Raw genomic sequence first — 14430 nt, 5'->3', positions numbered from 1 at the left:
TCTTACACAATAATTTTATTTAATAATAATAATATAAATTTATCTATAAATCAGTAACATACATAAATCTCAATTATATGTTATTATTTATTACAAAGACTTCTTTCTCGTAACAAATAGTTTTTTTAATAATTTATTTACTAAAAATATAATATTTTACAACAAGCACTAATAATTATAGTTACTTCACTGAATATGTTCTCTTATATATAACAAATTAAAAATTCGATATCGCGTTATGGAGATAAGTTGCTTATACCTAGTTAATCTGTCACACTTTTTGCTCAACTAATCATTTACAATACTCATCAGAGCTGATTTTGTGAAAACAAACCGGTGGGTTCTATTCAATGATAGTGTGATAGTGATAGATAGTGATAGATAGTGTGTACGTTATTGTACACATGGTGTTTGATTAAATAATTATATAACTAAACTGTACTACTACAAATTACAGATTTATATTTTCTAAAAACATAAATAATTGCTTTTGAAATATATCAAAATTAAGTCAGCTTTAATTTAACTAAAAAGATATCAATAATACTTAAAAATAAAAAAAAAGGATCGATGACATCAAATGAATTGTGAATCTTTTTCAAACTAAGTAAACATAAAATGGATTTTCTTTAAAAGTTTCCAGATAAATACTTTTTATGTAGATAAATTTAAAATCAAAAAGTTAGGAGTTGGGTTTCATTCAATAAAACTTATAGCTTATTCGTACTCCAAAAATAGACAGTTAATGCAAATAATTGATAAAATTGAGGAGCTCAATTTTTATTACATAATAATTAATCCATTGTTATTTTAAAATTCAAAATTAGGTTTCTTTAATAAGAATATTAGACCATATTATTGGTCTAATAAATGTTTGTTTTTTTCAGAATCGCTACCAAAACAATTTTTGATAAGTAATTCTGAAGAACAATTTTTATCGCTTACTTATTAAGTATTTAGTACAAAAATAACTATTAATAAAATATAAACTAAATGAAAAATATTAATTTCTGAAACGGATAATAATTTGTAATTAATATACCTTTATAATTTCAAGTTAAATGAAAAATGAGTTATACGGAAGAAAAGATACTGTAATAATAAAATAAAAATACAGAGGGGTATTTTTCAATGGTATAATATTGTTTTTCTTTATCGACTGAACAATCTTAATGTAAAAAAAGCTACGAGAGTTTGATAAATTGTTTGGACTGAATATCAAAAGAAAGTTAAAGTTATCTTTTCCAACGATATCAAATTTTACTAAAGTGTTGCTAAGGGACTTACCACGTAAATAAAACATAAGTAAATGCAGATTAAAATCTTAATGGGTCATTGATATGGTGTAACACAAATTATTCTTTACTATAAATTCTAATATTAATATGGTTATCTAATAATAAAATATTATAGAAATGTTCTTTAATATTCAACATATTTTAATTACCTCATTCAATACTGAACTTAATAAATATTTTTGTAGTATATTGAAGGTTATTTCGTTCTCAATAATGTTATTTAAGTTTATATGTGTTAGGTGTACAAAAATAATAATCATATTCAATTTTTAAATAATTTATAACAGTAACAGCAAAATTATTTTATTCAAACGTTTAAAACTATATGAACATTTATATTAAGAGATAAATTATTTTACACTTAATATCCCTTATAAGTAAGTTAAATATAATTCTTTATGAAGAAGAAACGTTTCTTAAATAATTGTAATATAAGTATTATTTGTATGTAATAATATTATAATATTTATTGTATTGCGTTAAACATTCATTTCTGGGTAAAATTCATTAAAATTGTTGTATATGAAAAATATTTTACCAAAGAGTTACAGTTAATTTAGTCTCTGTTTTAAATTGAACTCGAAAATTCTAAGACAGATTTCGATATATCTCTAATTAAAAAAAAAAAATGCATTTGTGACAACATTTTAGAAAAACAATGTATGATTAATACAATAATATGTCATAAAGGCATTTCGATTTTGTACTAGCATACTTGACTTAGTTTTGAAAGATTTTATAGTATTCTAAGTAGTAATCAAATTCCTGTTGATGATCTTAAATGAACTCCAAACTTTATAGTATTCGTGATCGTAATTGCTCAAGATAACAATTGTAATTTTATTTTGAGGCATTTAAAGCTACATCAGTATTTAAATGCGTCAAAATAATAATAAAGATAATCGCAAATGTTAAGTATTTCAAGTGAGTAACTTGTGTTATTCTAACATATAAGAGACGGAGTAATAAGAAAAATTAACTTTGAACTTTTTATTAAAAATGTAGTGGTGTGATTTGGTATTTTTCAAAATTCCACACCTTTTACTGCTTTTTTTTTTGTATTTTTATTATAGTTTCAATTGTCATTAATTGGTTAGATGTCACTCATGTTAACTTGATACATAAAAATATTGCAAAATATATTATGTATATATTAAATGAAAATTATAAATTTATATTTTTAGATTACTAACTATTACTATAAAGTTAGTTATGGGCCTAAATATAGACATTTTTTAAATTAAGTAATATAATATTATTTTATATAAAAATTAAAAAAAAAATTTTACAAACCCAAAAACAAATCAATCACATACAATTTAATTTTCTAAAATAACTTCTATCTACGTAAAAATGTTAGAAATATTTCACTAAAATTATTAAAATAACATTATTATACCTGACTAGTAAAAATAAAGTAATCTATTTTATTGTTTAAACTTGACAAACGCATGTGTTTCTAAATGTCAGTACCATGTAATGCTTTATAACGTAAAGGATTATTACAGAAAAACGAAAATTCTACCATTTACATAATATGTCAGATATTCGTAGAAGGGTATTTGTTATGAAACACTTGTGCTAGATGTAATTTTTCATTTCCTCCTTTCGAAAATTCAGTGTTATAGCTCATATTTAGTAGAAAAAAAATAAAGTATCTTGAATAATTTGAAAAAACTGTACATATTAGTTGAATTTTATACGTATTTCTTTAAAGTCAGTTTTTAAATAACAAGGCAAACATACAAATTTTAAACAGTTTTTAATGGTAACATTATTGACATTTTGTTTTGTTTGCACAAATTTAAGAACTCTGTTAATTTTTATATAGAGTTATAATTTTATTATAAAATATTTTTTTTACTGAATAATTTTATTAAAAAAAAATAATAATAATATTAAAAAAGTATTTTTTATAAAACTATATTGTATTAATATTTATTCTGGTGCCACTATTTTTCAGGAGTTCTATATATTATAATTTTGACATTATTTGGTATTATTTATCACATTATTGAAATTAACTAATAATATTAAATAAGTATTTTTTATACTATGTATGAATAAACATAAGTCAAATATCATATTGTTATTTCTAAAATTCCCTCAGGTTAAAAAAATAAGTAATAACCTTGAATTTTAAAATAAAACTTTTTTAAATTCTATTTTGTAATATTTGAGCTGTTTCTTCAAATTCAAATGAATATGATATTTATAATTTTTCCACACTTTTATTTTATTATTTTATTATAAAAATACTTTTTTTGGAATTTTAAAAGAAACTTATACTTAATGGAACATTTATTCCAATATCCATTTGCATATATTACCAGTTTCTCGACATTTCATTACTTTTTTTTTATCTAAATCGTATTTTTTAAGTACCTCTTAACCACGTTGAGAAATCTTTGATTGTAAATGAAATCGATAGCCGTTATTTGCGTTTCGCCCTTACTTAGGATCTGATAACTTTTTCCTCAGCTGAAATATGGTAAGTATAAATTTGTAGGTAGTATGACATGGGAACGCTACTTATTTTGCTCTGACAAGTTTCAAATTACTATAAGCTAAAGAAGATTACAATCAAAACGTTTAAATAATTTTTGAATTACTTATTATTTTAATTTATTTCGGAGCGACTATGCTAAATATACATATCAATGTTTTTTTTTTTTATTAAGTATAATTCTTTGGAAATTATACTTCATTTCTAATTAACATTCAAATTAAACCAAATTCATGTGTTATTATTATTATATCCGTCTATTCTTTTCTTTAGTATAAAAAAATAATATTCTGAAAATTTAAGATCATCTGAAATACTAGTTCAATGCTATAAAGTTCAACTTAATAACTTATGTAATTTATAATTAAGTTAGTATAAAAATTTGAATAGGTTATAATGAAGCGTTGAAACTATTAAAGTAACAAAGTATAAAAAATAAGCTGTTTAATTATTTTTGTGTTATCACATGTAAAAAATTCAATAAATTTTTGAAAATAATATACCAAAATATTTGTCTTTAGGTAAGATTTTTTTTTTGTATCTTGACTTTTATTGCAAAAATCATGTGAAAACCTCTAATATAAATTTTTTTTTATTGTTTTATAGAATATTCTTCAAAAATTCGAGGTCAAAAGCTTAAAATGTTGTGCACCTCGATTTAAATTCTTTTAGATGATTTTAAATTTTCAGGATATTATTTTTTTATACTAAAGAACAATTGTGTGGGTATCCCGAGAAAAATTTTGAAATTCGAAAAATAAGGACCACACTAAATTGTAACAACCTACGAATATAATGCATAGATATATAAAAAATAATACCTACTGACTTACAGTTATGTTAGGAATAAAAACTAATAATGATGTTTTAATAAATCAAAAGTTCAAAATAATTTAATAATAAATTAATTAATGATTTAATATAATTTTTAGTCATAGACGCAAGGGATGCGTAACGCTGATAAATTCTTATCTGCGCATCATGGTAAAAATAGTTGGTCGCTAATTTATTATGATTCCATGAATAATTAGGAGCATTTTTAACCTAAACATAATTTCAAAAAAAATCTTTGAATAGTTTGAATTTCTGTAATGAAATTTATTAAAACAATGAATTATTATTTGAAATGTATTTTTACTGTTCTATGCTATTATAATAATGTTATAGTATTTATATAATTAAGTAGTTATCATATCGCATTGTTTTAAAAAATAACTCTTGAACCGTAATTTTAATATGACAATAGAGTGTCTAGAAAAAATTAGGAACTTTAATTTATAGTAATCACATAAAGTCTGTCAAGTAATATAAGTAAGGTTACCTTTTAGATTAATAACGTCATAAACTATTAATGAAGTAAGAAAATAAGAAAATTCAATTTACTTCTACTTCTTTATGATATTTGACTTAGATGTGTACAGAAAAAGGTCATGAAGATGTTGGTATGGGTAAAAGCAATATTAGAGATAATGGTTTAAGAAATAAAACATATTAAGTAATTTTTCATTATTTATATGAATAATAGATATGGATTTTAAGTTCATGTTGAATTCAGTGGGTACAGTCCTAACTATAAATATTTTATTTTGTATAATTTTTAAGTTCAGTTCTGTAATCTTATAAAATTTAATTTGTATATAACGTATTTATTAAATTATGTAATTATGTATTTATATTGTTATTGGATTTTCATTGTACATCACCATAATTATTGCACATACTTATAACTGACATTATAGTAATATTGTATGTTGGAAGAGGTCGTAAAAAAATGTGTCTGAGTCAATCGAGTCATGTGAGTTACTCAATTCAAAGAGCATTTCCAGCATGATAGAGAAAAACATCATACTAATTTTTTCTAATGTACATAAACACTTATGAAAATTATGGGATTAATTTAATAAATTAATTAAATCAACTAACATTCCACAGAGGATAGCTTTGGTATTGGAACTAATATTGATATTATAAATAAAAAACCTACACATCATAATTTTATAACTATAGAATAATGGACAACGGACACGATAGAATAAATGATAGGATGTATATAAAGAAATGGCAATATTTAAAAATAAAAATGTGTATAACTTGTTAATATGTAAATAATAAATTAATTTCGTGTCTATAAAATTAAATATTAATACTAATGATTTAAAATTAATTTATTTTTTCAATATCATAATTTGTTTTGTGTTATTAAGGAAAGTTTTTATTTTTAGTATTTATAATTTCCTATAATTAAAAAGAAAAAAGAAAATTCCTCAAAAACCTAATTTCTTTAAACCTTAATTTCAAAAACCTTATTTATATATATGTTTCATCCATTTATTATTTATACTAATGTTGGCTAACTCAATTTATTTTTGATAAAAATTAAAAAAATTTAATTTAAAAAGATATACTGGCCAAAATTACTTCGTAATTGAACATATTTTTCTATAAAAAAAAGCCCATATTATCATTAAGTAAGCAACACCAAGTTTTTTTTTTTTGAAACCTTAAAACAAATTTCGAGATGTTAATTTATTCATGTTATTTTATATTGTTATTTTTGTTTTACGATAAGTAAAAATAATATCAATAACATGCAAATTTTAGTGATCAACAAAGTATCACTGTCAAATTTTGTTTTATATAGTCCATGGCTTATTAACACATTTACACAGTGAATATAAATATTTATGAAAAAATATTTCAAAAGAAAAAGTTATACTGTGATACAAACTTTGTTTGTATTATTCTTTGTTTTTTTTCTATTCATTATAAATTAACAATGGTTGTAAAAATACTGAAATTGTTCAAAGCTCTTTCGAAGTCAAGGTGGCAATAATGAGACATAAAAAAATACATTAGTTTGTCCAAGGAAAATATATCTAAAATTAACTTCATTATAATAATTAATTGTTTCATTTCAAAGAATACAACATGTTTTGTTGTATTTTTTTCAGCTTGACTGGATCTTTTCAATTTTCTAAAAATACTTGTTAACAAAAACACTTATAATTTAAATATAAGACTTTACATTATATAACTTTTTTTCTGTCACTGTAAAAGTTGTACATTTTATATTTAATCTCTTTAATGAAGAATACATTTTGTTAAATAATTTTTTTAGTGTATTTTTACAAAAACAACGAAAATGACTCTTTTAATTTTCATGTATGCAATAAAGACAAAAACAAAGTTCAAAATGTGTCATTTTTTTAGATAAACGAAAAGTTTTTCTTTATCTTTTGAATGATTTAGATTGTTATCGTCGAAATTCCGTTTTTTTTGTAATTTATAAATTCCATTTTTGAAATAAGACCCAAGCTTCAAATTTAAATTAAGTTTATACAATAACTAAGAATTCATTTTGTCAAAAATGTATTAAAAGACAAAATAAATAAACTTAAATTATTATCACAACATTTTTGGTTATAATCCCTTTAACCATTGACGTGGAAAATATTTTTAACAAATTGTTATTGACTAGACAGAAATATTTTCTGGGTAAAATGTTTTGTAAAAGTTATACTGTGATACAAACTTTGTTTGTATTATTCTTTGTTTTTTTTCTATTCATTATAAATTAACAATGGTTGTAAAAATACTGAAATTGTTCAAAGCTCTTTCGAAGTCAAGGTGGCAATAATGAGACATAAAAAAATACATTAGTTTGTCCAAGGAAAATATATCTAAAATTAACTTCATTATAATAATTAATTGTTTCATTTCAAAGAATACAACATGTTTTGTTGTATTTTTTTCAGCTTGACTGGATCTTTTCAATTTTCTAAAAATACTTGTTAACAAAAACACTTATAATTTAAATATAAGACTTTACATTATATAACTTTTTTTCTGTCACTGTAAAAGTTGTACATTTTATATTTAATCTCTTTAATGAAGAATACATTTTGTTAAATAATTTTTTTAGTGTATTTTTACAAAAACAACGAAAATGACTCTTTTAATTTTCATGTATGCAATAAAGACAAAAACAAAGTTCAAAATGTGTCATTTTTTTAGATAAACGAAAAGTTTTTCTTTATCTTTTGAATGATTTAGATTGTTATCGTCGAAATTCCGTTTTTTTTGTAATTTATAAATTCCATTTTTGAAATAAGACCCAAGCTTCAAATTTAAATTAAGTTTATACAATAACTAAGAATTCATTTTGTCAAAAATGTATTAAAAGACAAAATAAATAAACTTAAATTATTATCACAACATTTTTGGTTATAATCCCTTTAACCATTGACGTGGAAAATATTTTTAACAAATTGTTATTGACTAGACAGAAATATTTTCTGGGTAAAATGTTGGTCTCTAGCTATATTCTACGTATATCATTTTTACTAGTCTACATATAAATGACTATACACAAATATAGTTAAGTTTCCACTTATATAAATCATATTTAAAATTGCTATATATTTCATTACATGTCTGTTTTCCTATTGCATTTTTTGAGGTTGTTAATGTTTTCATCGCTATATCTAATTTATGATCTGTACCTGATGTGTAAAAATGATTTCAAAAGCTTTTTTCGTGTGAAATTGTAAGAATTTCATTTTTAATATTTTTGCTGACGTGTATAGAAAATATTCAAACTTATAGAAATCATAAATAATTTAATGTTTTTTCTTTAATTGAATATTTTGTTGATACTACAAACAAAAACTGTTAATAATTAGTATATCTTAATTAATAAAATCACGCACGAACTTGTTTTGTTAATTAATTGCATTGTATTAAATTACTAGTAATGATTAATGTCATTATTTTCATTTGCAACTAACAAAATATTGAGGTAACATAAAAGTAATGAGATATTGTTGAATAACACAAACATAATGACGTTACTGGAAGACAAATTTTTAATGAAAAAATATAGTACAAACCAAACTACAGGGTGTTCTACATTGTTACAAACAATGAGAACAATAGAAACCCGTTTCCTGACTTACTGAACACCCTGTATATCTACTTATTGTACATGACACGAGCCAATTTAAATTCGGGTCATATAGAGACAACTATAAAGGACTCTTAAAAATCATTAATTGTAATATATGTAAAAATATATTCATATTATTAAAACTCTCAAATTTCTAAATATGTTGAATATTAGTATGGAGTTATTCAGTAAAAGCGTAAAAATATGAAATAAGAAATGCAATAGTAAAACTCTGATAAAACTTTAATAATGCTCACTATGAAAGTTTTGAGTAATTTCTCAAATGGCAAAAAGAGTAGAGTAACGATCCAGAGTATGACTTGACTGTCGAATAGAAAGACTTTACGATGGTTCTACAATATTGAAATACCTCGACTAATAGGAAAAGTTATGGCTGTGTTATTGGGAGATGTTCTTTAATAGCTTCAGACTTTCTTTTATCTTCTAATTTCTTTCGTATTTTTTTGGTTTTGTTTTATATTCTGCCTTGTCTATTGTGTAAACTCGTTGTCTGAAGAAAAACTTTTCAATTTGAATATAACACGATATCTCTATCGTAACTTTAGCACTGGGTTTATTACGAGAAGACATGATTGCATTAAAAATCTAGTAAATGGCAAAAATTATTGAGGTATTTTAACATTTATACTCTATTTATCTTATAGTTTTTTCTGGAAAATTACATGACCTAGGTTAGATTGCATTTATCCATCAGAGAATTACTGTATATAAATTTATTTTTCTTTAATAGTTTATTGTATATTATCGTAAATTAGAAACATTTAAATCATCATTTAAATAGTAATTAAGTTATATATTTAAAAAATTTGCAATATATGATTTCTAAACACTATTAACCTACCATTTGTTAAACATAATAAAATTTTGTAGTTAATTTCTTAATTAAATTATTTGACCTTATATGTATTGTATTTGTGCTATACATTCACATAATTAACTATAATTTTTGGTGCTGATTATGTGTGATCATCATCAAAATAATATGATATTGTAACAATGGTATATATTTACATATACGTTTATTACTTCTTAAGGTCTTTAAACCTCTTTCATGAGTATAACGTCTACGTTCACTTCTCTTACTAATCCAATTCACTATACGATGCATAATTAAACACCGCTTACATTTATTTACCAAGCCACTATGTCATTTTACCACATTTGTAGTTAAGAGGAACCGAAAGTACTCTTAAACACATGTAAATTACTTTTGTTTAACCTTTCAAAAATATAATATTTCACACTTCAAATTGGCTATAAATAAATGGTAAAAAAAATTAGTGTTTTTAAATTCAATATTTATTTACAATCATAAATAAAAATATATTAGTTTTAGTAAAACTGATATAAATTATAATATATGTCTTATTAATTTAGTAATATTTTTATTTAAAAATAATTATGAAGAATTATTTTACCTGACACAATGTTTGTGCTCTTTAACAATGTGATAAAAAGAGCCTCTGCGCTTAATGATAAATAAAAAAATCTATTAGAGACTTTTTTTTGTAAATTAATTAAATTATTTATTTTAAAATTAAAAAAGATGATATGTATAAAATTTTATTGGAAAAAATATTAGTTGTTCTTTAAATTTAAATTTAATTTTTTAAAGTTATATTAATTAAATTTTAACTAAAGATTGGTTTTATTATACAAAGGTGATAATTTTATCATTCAATGATATCGTTCGTGCCTGATAAATGTGAAAATCTTTAAATCTCTTTACTTCATTCGTCTTAGTTAATTTTAACTGATACGGTTAATTATTTTAATAAAATGCAACTTCTAACGGTTTTCCTTCTCATTTACATTGTTGTTTTTTATTACCACCTGTTAGCTCTAAAAATATTTATGTTAAGTATAAACTAACTATAAACTTTAAACTAACTGAATATTTGTCAAAAAATTCTATACATATAATATACAAAAACACTATGTTCTATGATTCGCTTAGATCATTGTTTGATTTCAAACGTTTTATGATTTTACAATAAAAAATGGGAAAATTACATGTGCGTGACATTGGAACGTGTATCAATAAAAACAAAAAATCGATAAAAAATTCAACATATATAATCATACAGAGATACTATTCGAGGTCTTCAAAAAAGGCATTGAAAAAATTTATATGACGATATATAGTAAATTATTCCTTCTGGCCTAAGCAATAACTTTTAGAGAGGACATTAAATATAAATAATTAAATATTACATAGTATACTAATTTTCTAACCATTTGTATTCCTGAATAAAATATTATACGATATTATATCCAAAAATTTGAAACTACAAAGTTTTTATAAAATAACAAATTATTTATATATACAGGTCTATTCTTTTATCATGAACCGCTTAATTAATCAAAAAATAAATTTAATATTAATAATGTTTTCTTTGTTTGTTTAACTACATGTTTTCTCAAAATATTAATCATGAAGTTTTTCTTTATGTTCATCCCTTATTCTTTATAAGGGTATCAAATGAATTTGTTCAAATGGCCACATGCATAATTAACTAGCTCATTCGTTAGATAATGATCTAAATAAGAAAAAGGCTGATCGACAACAACTGTTCGATCAATATTTTAAAATTTTTTTTATCGACATTTATATGCTAAAGCGAGGAAAAGAGTTCAACTGAAAAATATACAATGATAAAAACAGTTATATCTAAGCCTCTCTTTAGTATACATTTTAAAAACGTTATAACTTCCTAATTATTAGCCCAAAAGTTGTTATCAACCGTCCTTGCCTTCATTAGATTCCATTTTATTTAGTAGACTAATTTAATATGTATTAGAGTTAAAAGAAAATTCATACTCTCACAGAGTATAAGAGATGAACCAAAAAATACTAATAATTGATAAATCAAGAAGTGAATGTGTCTAAGAAAAGGAAAAAAACATTTACGAAATGAACATTATTTTGTAAGTAGTTTAGTAAATTATTATAAACGAATCATTCTGCCGTAATTTTGGTCTTTTAGCGGTCTGAATATTAGAATAGAAAAAAAATGTATACAATATGAGATGGACTTAATTTTAATGGATGATGTCGATTGAAAACTTAAAATACCTTTGCTGTACGAATAGCCGTCCAATATTTTGCAACTGAATTTCTTGTATTTACAGGAATGTGTGAAACTGAGCAGAAACTGAAGATAGAACTAGTAACTTAATGAAGGTACTTCACCACACGGATGAAATATTAAGGTACAAATCTAATCGAAAAAAAAAATAAATAAAAAAATTATTGCTACCGGTGTCTGGGAAATTAATAAGTTTTATCGGCACTCGTTTATCGCGAACTTAAGAACTCAAAGGACCTGAAATGATGATGAAAACACAACACGACTTTCGATCGTACTTACGAATGATTATACGAACACGCTCATCGAGAGTGTCATCCGGACTGTTAACGTGCAAAGGCGCCCGAAAGAGTATCGCAACTGCGGTGGTTACACGCTTTGGATTTGACCATACACTTTTAACAACCACCTCAACAAGCAAGCGCTATTGGCGTTTCATATGAAAATGTTTCGCTTGATACGTTAACACTCGTGAATGCCTATATTAATCTCATATTAATTAATAACAGGTGTTCTTGAATGAACGGGTAAATTATACAGCGAAAACTTAACAAATACATCCGGACTGTCCATAAGAATGGTTATGGAAAGATAAACGCCTAAAAAAAATACCATTAATTCCAACGTATATTTAATAATAGAAAAAAAATTGCTTTTCTAAAATATTGATTATTTTAATTATGTAGTGTAAAAACATTTTATGTACCAATCGCAATATTTAACAATACACAGAAGCACTTTCTAATTTTGTAAGATGGGTAGACAATTTTTATTGGTATCGAGTAACCTTTTCAATTTTTGTTATTTAAGTATTTAACAATCGTCATAAGATTAAAAAAAAAGTAAACACGATTTTGGTTGGTATAAATTTTACATATTTTTTAATAATCATTAATATTCTGTGATGTAACTACATCACATATTTTTACATATGTAAAAATATGTCATTAGATATTTTTTATGGCAAATTTGATTGTATGTTGTTACTTGAAACGTTTTTATTTGATTTTTAAGCAACTTCTACAAAATTTAATGTAAATTTTACAATATTCTTTTGCTAACGCTTTTTTAAAGCAAATACTAAGAGTAACTACAACTATTTTTTATGAGACAACGCTAAAATTAGTTTTAGAAAAAGTAACCAAAAAGTTACGAAAAAGAAAGTTAAAGTGGTCTCTTTTTATAGTTTTGCGGTCTTTTACATTATAATGCAGTGTTGTTATTTTTGTAGCTTTTGACTGTAACATTCTTAAACATAAATTTTTTAGTAGTATATGTATCATCGATTTTGAATGAGACATTTATTTTCTCAGAACATATTTCAAATTTTTTATCTTTGTAAAAAATTATTTGGTCAAAAAAAACTAAAATTTTATATAGTCAAATAATTTTTTTTTTATCCCTTCAGAGATTTTTAACTTCATAATATGATAAACAAAAATATTACATACAATTTTGTTTTTATAATTTTTATTATCTGATCAATCATTTTTTTTTGTTGCTCCATGTTACATTTAGTAATTTGAGATTAATTTACTAATGTATTTCATTGTTAAAAATAACAGACATCTTCATTTTCAATTATGTCACATAAACTAGTTTTTGTTGACTAATGTATTATCTTATATAAGATCATTTTATCTTAAACAATTCGTGTCAATTAATAGCTGCTTACTCTTAATATCAACTCTTATTATGGTATATTTTTAGTCATCATCGTGGAAAATTTTTGTTTATAATTATCATAAAATGGCCTATTAAATTAGATTATTACCGCCTCCTCCATTATTAAGAAAATGAAATTAATGATACATTTATACTTTAAATTCAAGTTTTCAAATTATCTTAAAACGCAAACGATTTATATGAAAAAAATTATAATAACAAAATTGTTTGTAATTTATATTCTCTACTGATCTATTATTGTCAAGTTAAACATAAGGGTTATCATTTAAAAAAATTAAAGTTAAGGTTTTGTATCTTTGATGGGATAAAAAAAATACTTGACTACATAAAATTGTAGAGTTTTTTGGACCAAATAATTTTTGTATTAATAAAAATTATATTTTAGCTTCGATGCGAAGCTTAGAAGGTATTGGTTTTACTAAGATGTGTTTTTTTTTTTTTTGTGTCTGTTACCACTTTTTCTCAGCTCTCACCGAACCGATTTCTTTCAATGATACGTCAAAAGATCACAAATTGTATCTAGTCGAAGACATTACCCTTCAAAATTGAAAAAATTTCCCTCGTTCCCCGTAAATGGGGGAAACCTCCAAAAAAATTACAAATTTAAAAATCGCTAATTTTTTCAATTTTTTTAATTTTTTTAACTTAAAAGTGCCATAACTTTTTCAAAAAAGACCGAATCAATATAACTTTTTTTTGTATAGATACGTGAGGTACTTACCTATCATTTGGTATCTTTTTTTTTATAAATTTAACCCTTAACCTGCCCACAGGGAGGGATTTAAAATGACAACTTTTTCACAAAAAATTAATTTTTTTAACTTAAATTTTGAAAATGTTCCGGAAGGTCTGACACTTTTATATATATCTTAAATTAAAGCTAAT

The 14430-nt window shown here is 23.1% G+C and overlaps 1 protein-coding gene across 3 annotated transcripts in view; it reads right to left on the bottom strand.

Annotated features, from left to right (window-relative positions):
• The window catches only part of LOC126902970 (acid sphingomyelinase-like phosphodiesterase 3a), an 87089-nt gene extending 74855 nt beyond the window's left edge, over window positions 1-12234 (bottom strand). For all 3 annotated transcript variants that reach the window (XR_007703384.1, XM_050680800.1, XM_050680799.1), the window contains exon 1: window positions 11847-12234. The gene's annotated coding sequence lies outside the window, so the exon portion shown is untranslated. The remainder of the gene's footprint in view (window positions 1-11846) is intronic.
• Between the last annotated feature and the right edge of the window lie 2196 nt (window positions 12235-14430).

This window comes from Daktulosphaira vitifoliae, unplaced genomic scaffold, assembly GCF_025091365.1.
Source record: "Daktulosphaira vitifoliae isolate Bord-2020 unplaced genomic scaffold, ASM2509136v1 Scaffold_3, whole genome shotgun sequence".
In the NCBI taxonomy this organism is placed as follows: domain Eukaryota; kingdom Metazoa; phylum Arthropoda; class Insecta; order Hemiptera; family Phylloxeridae; genus Daktulosphaira; species Daktulosphaira vitifoliae.
This window is presented reverse-complemented; position numbering and strand designations above follow the sequence as displayed.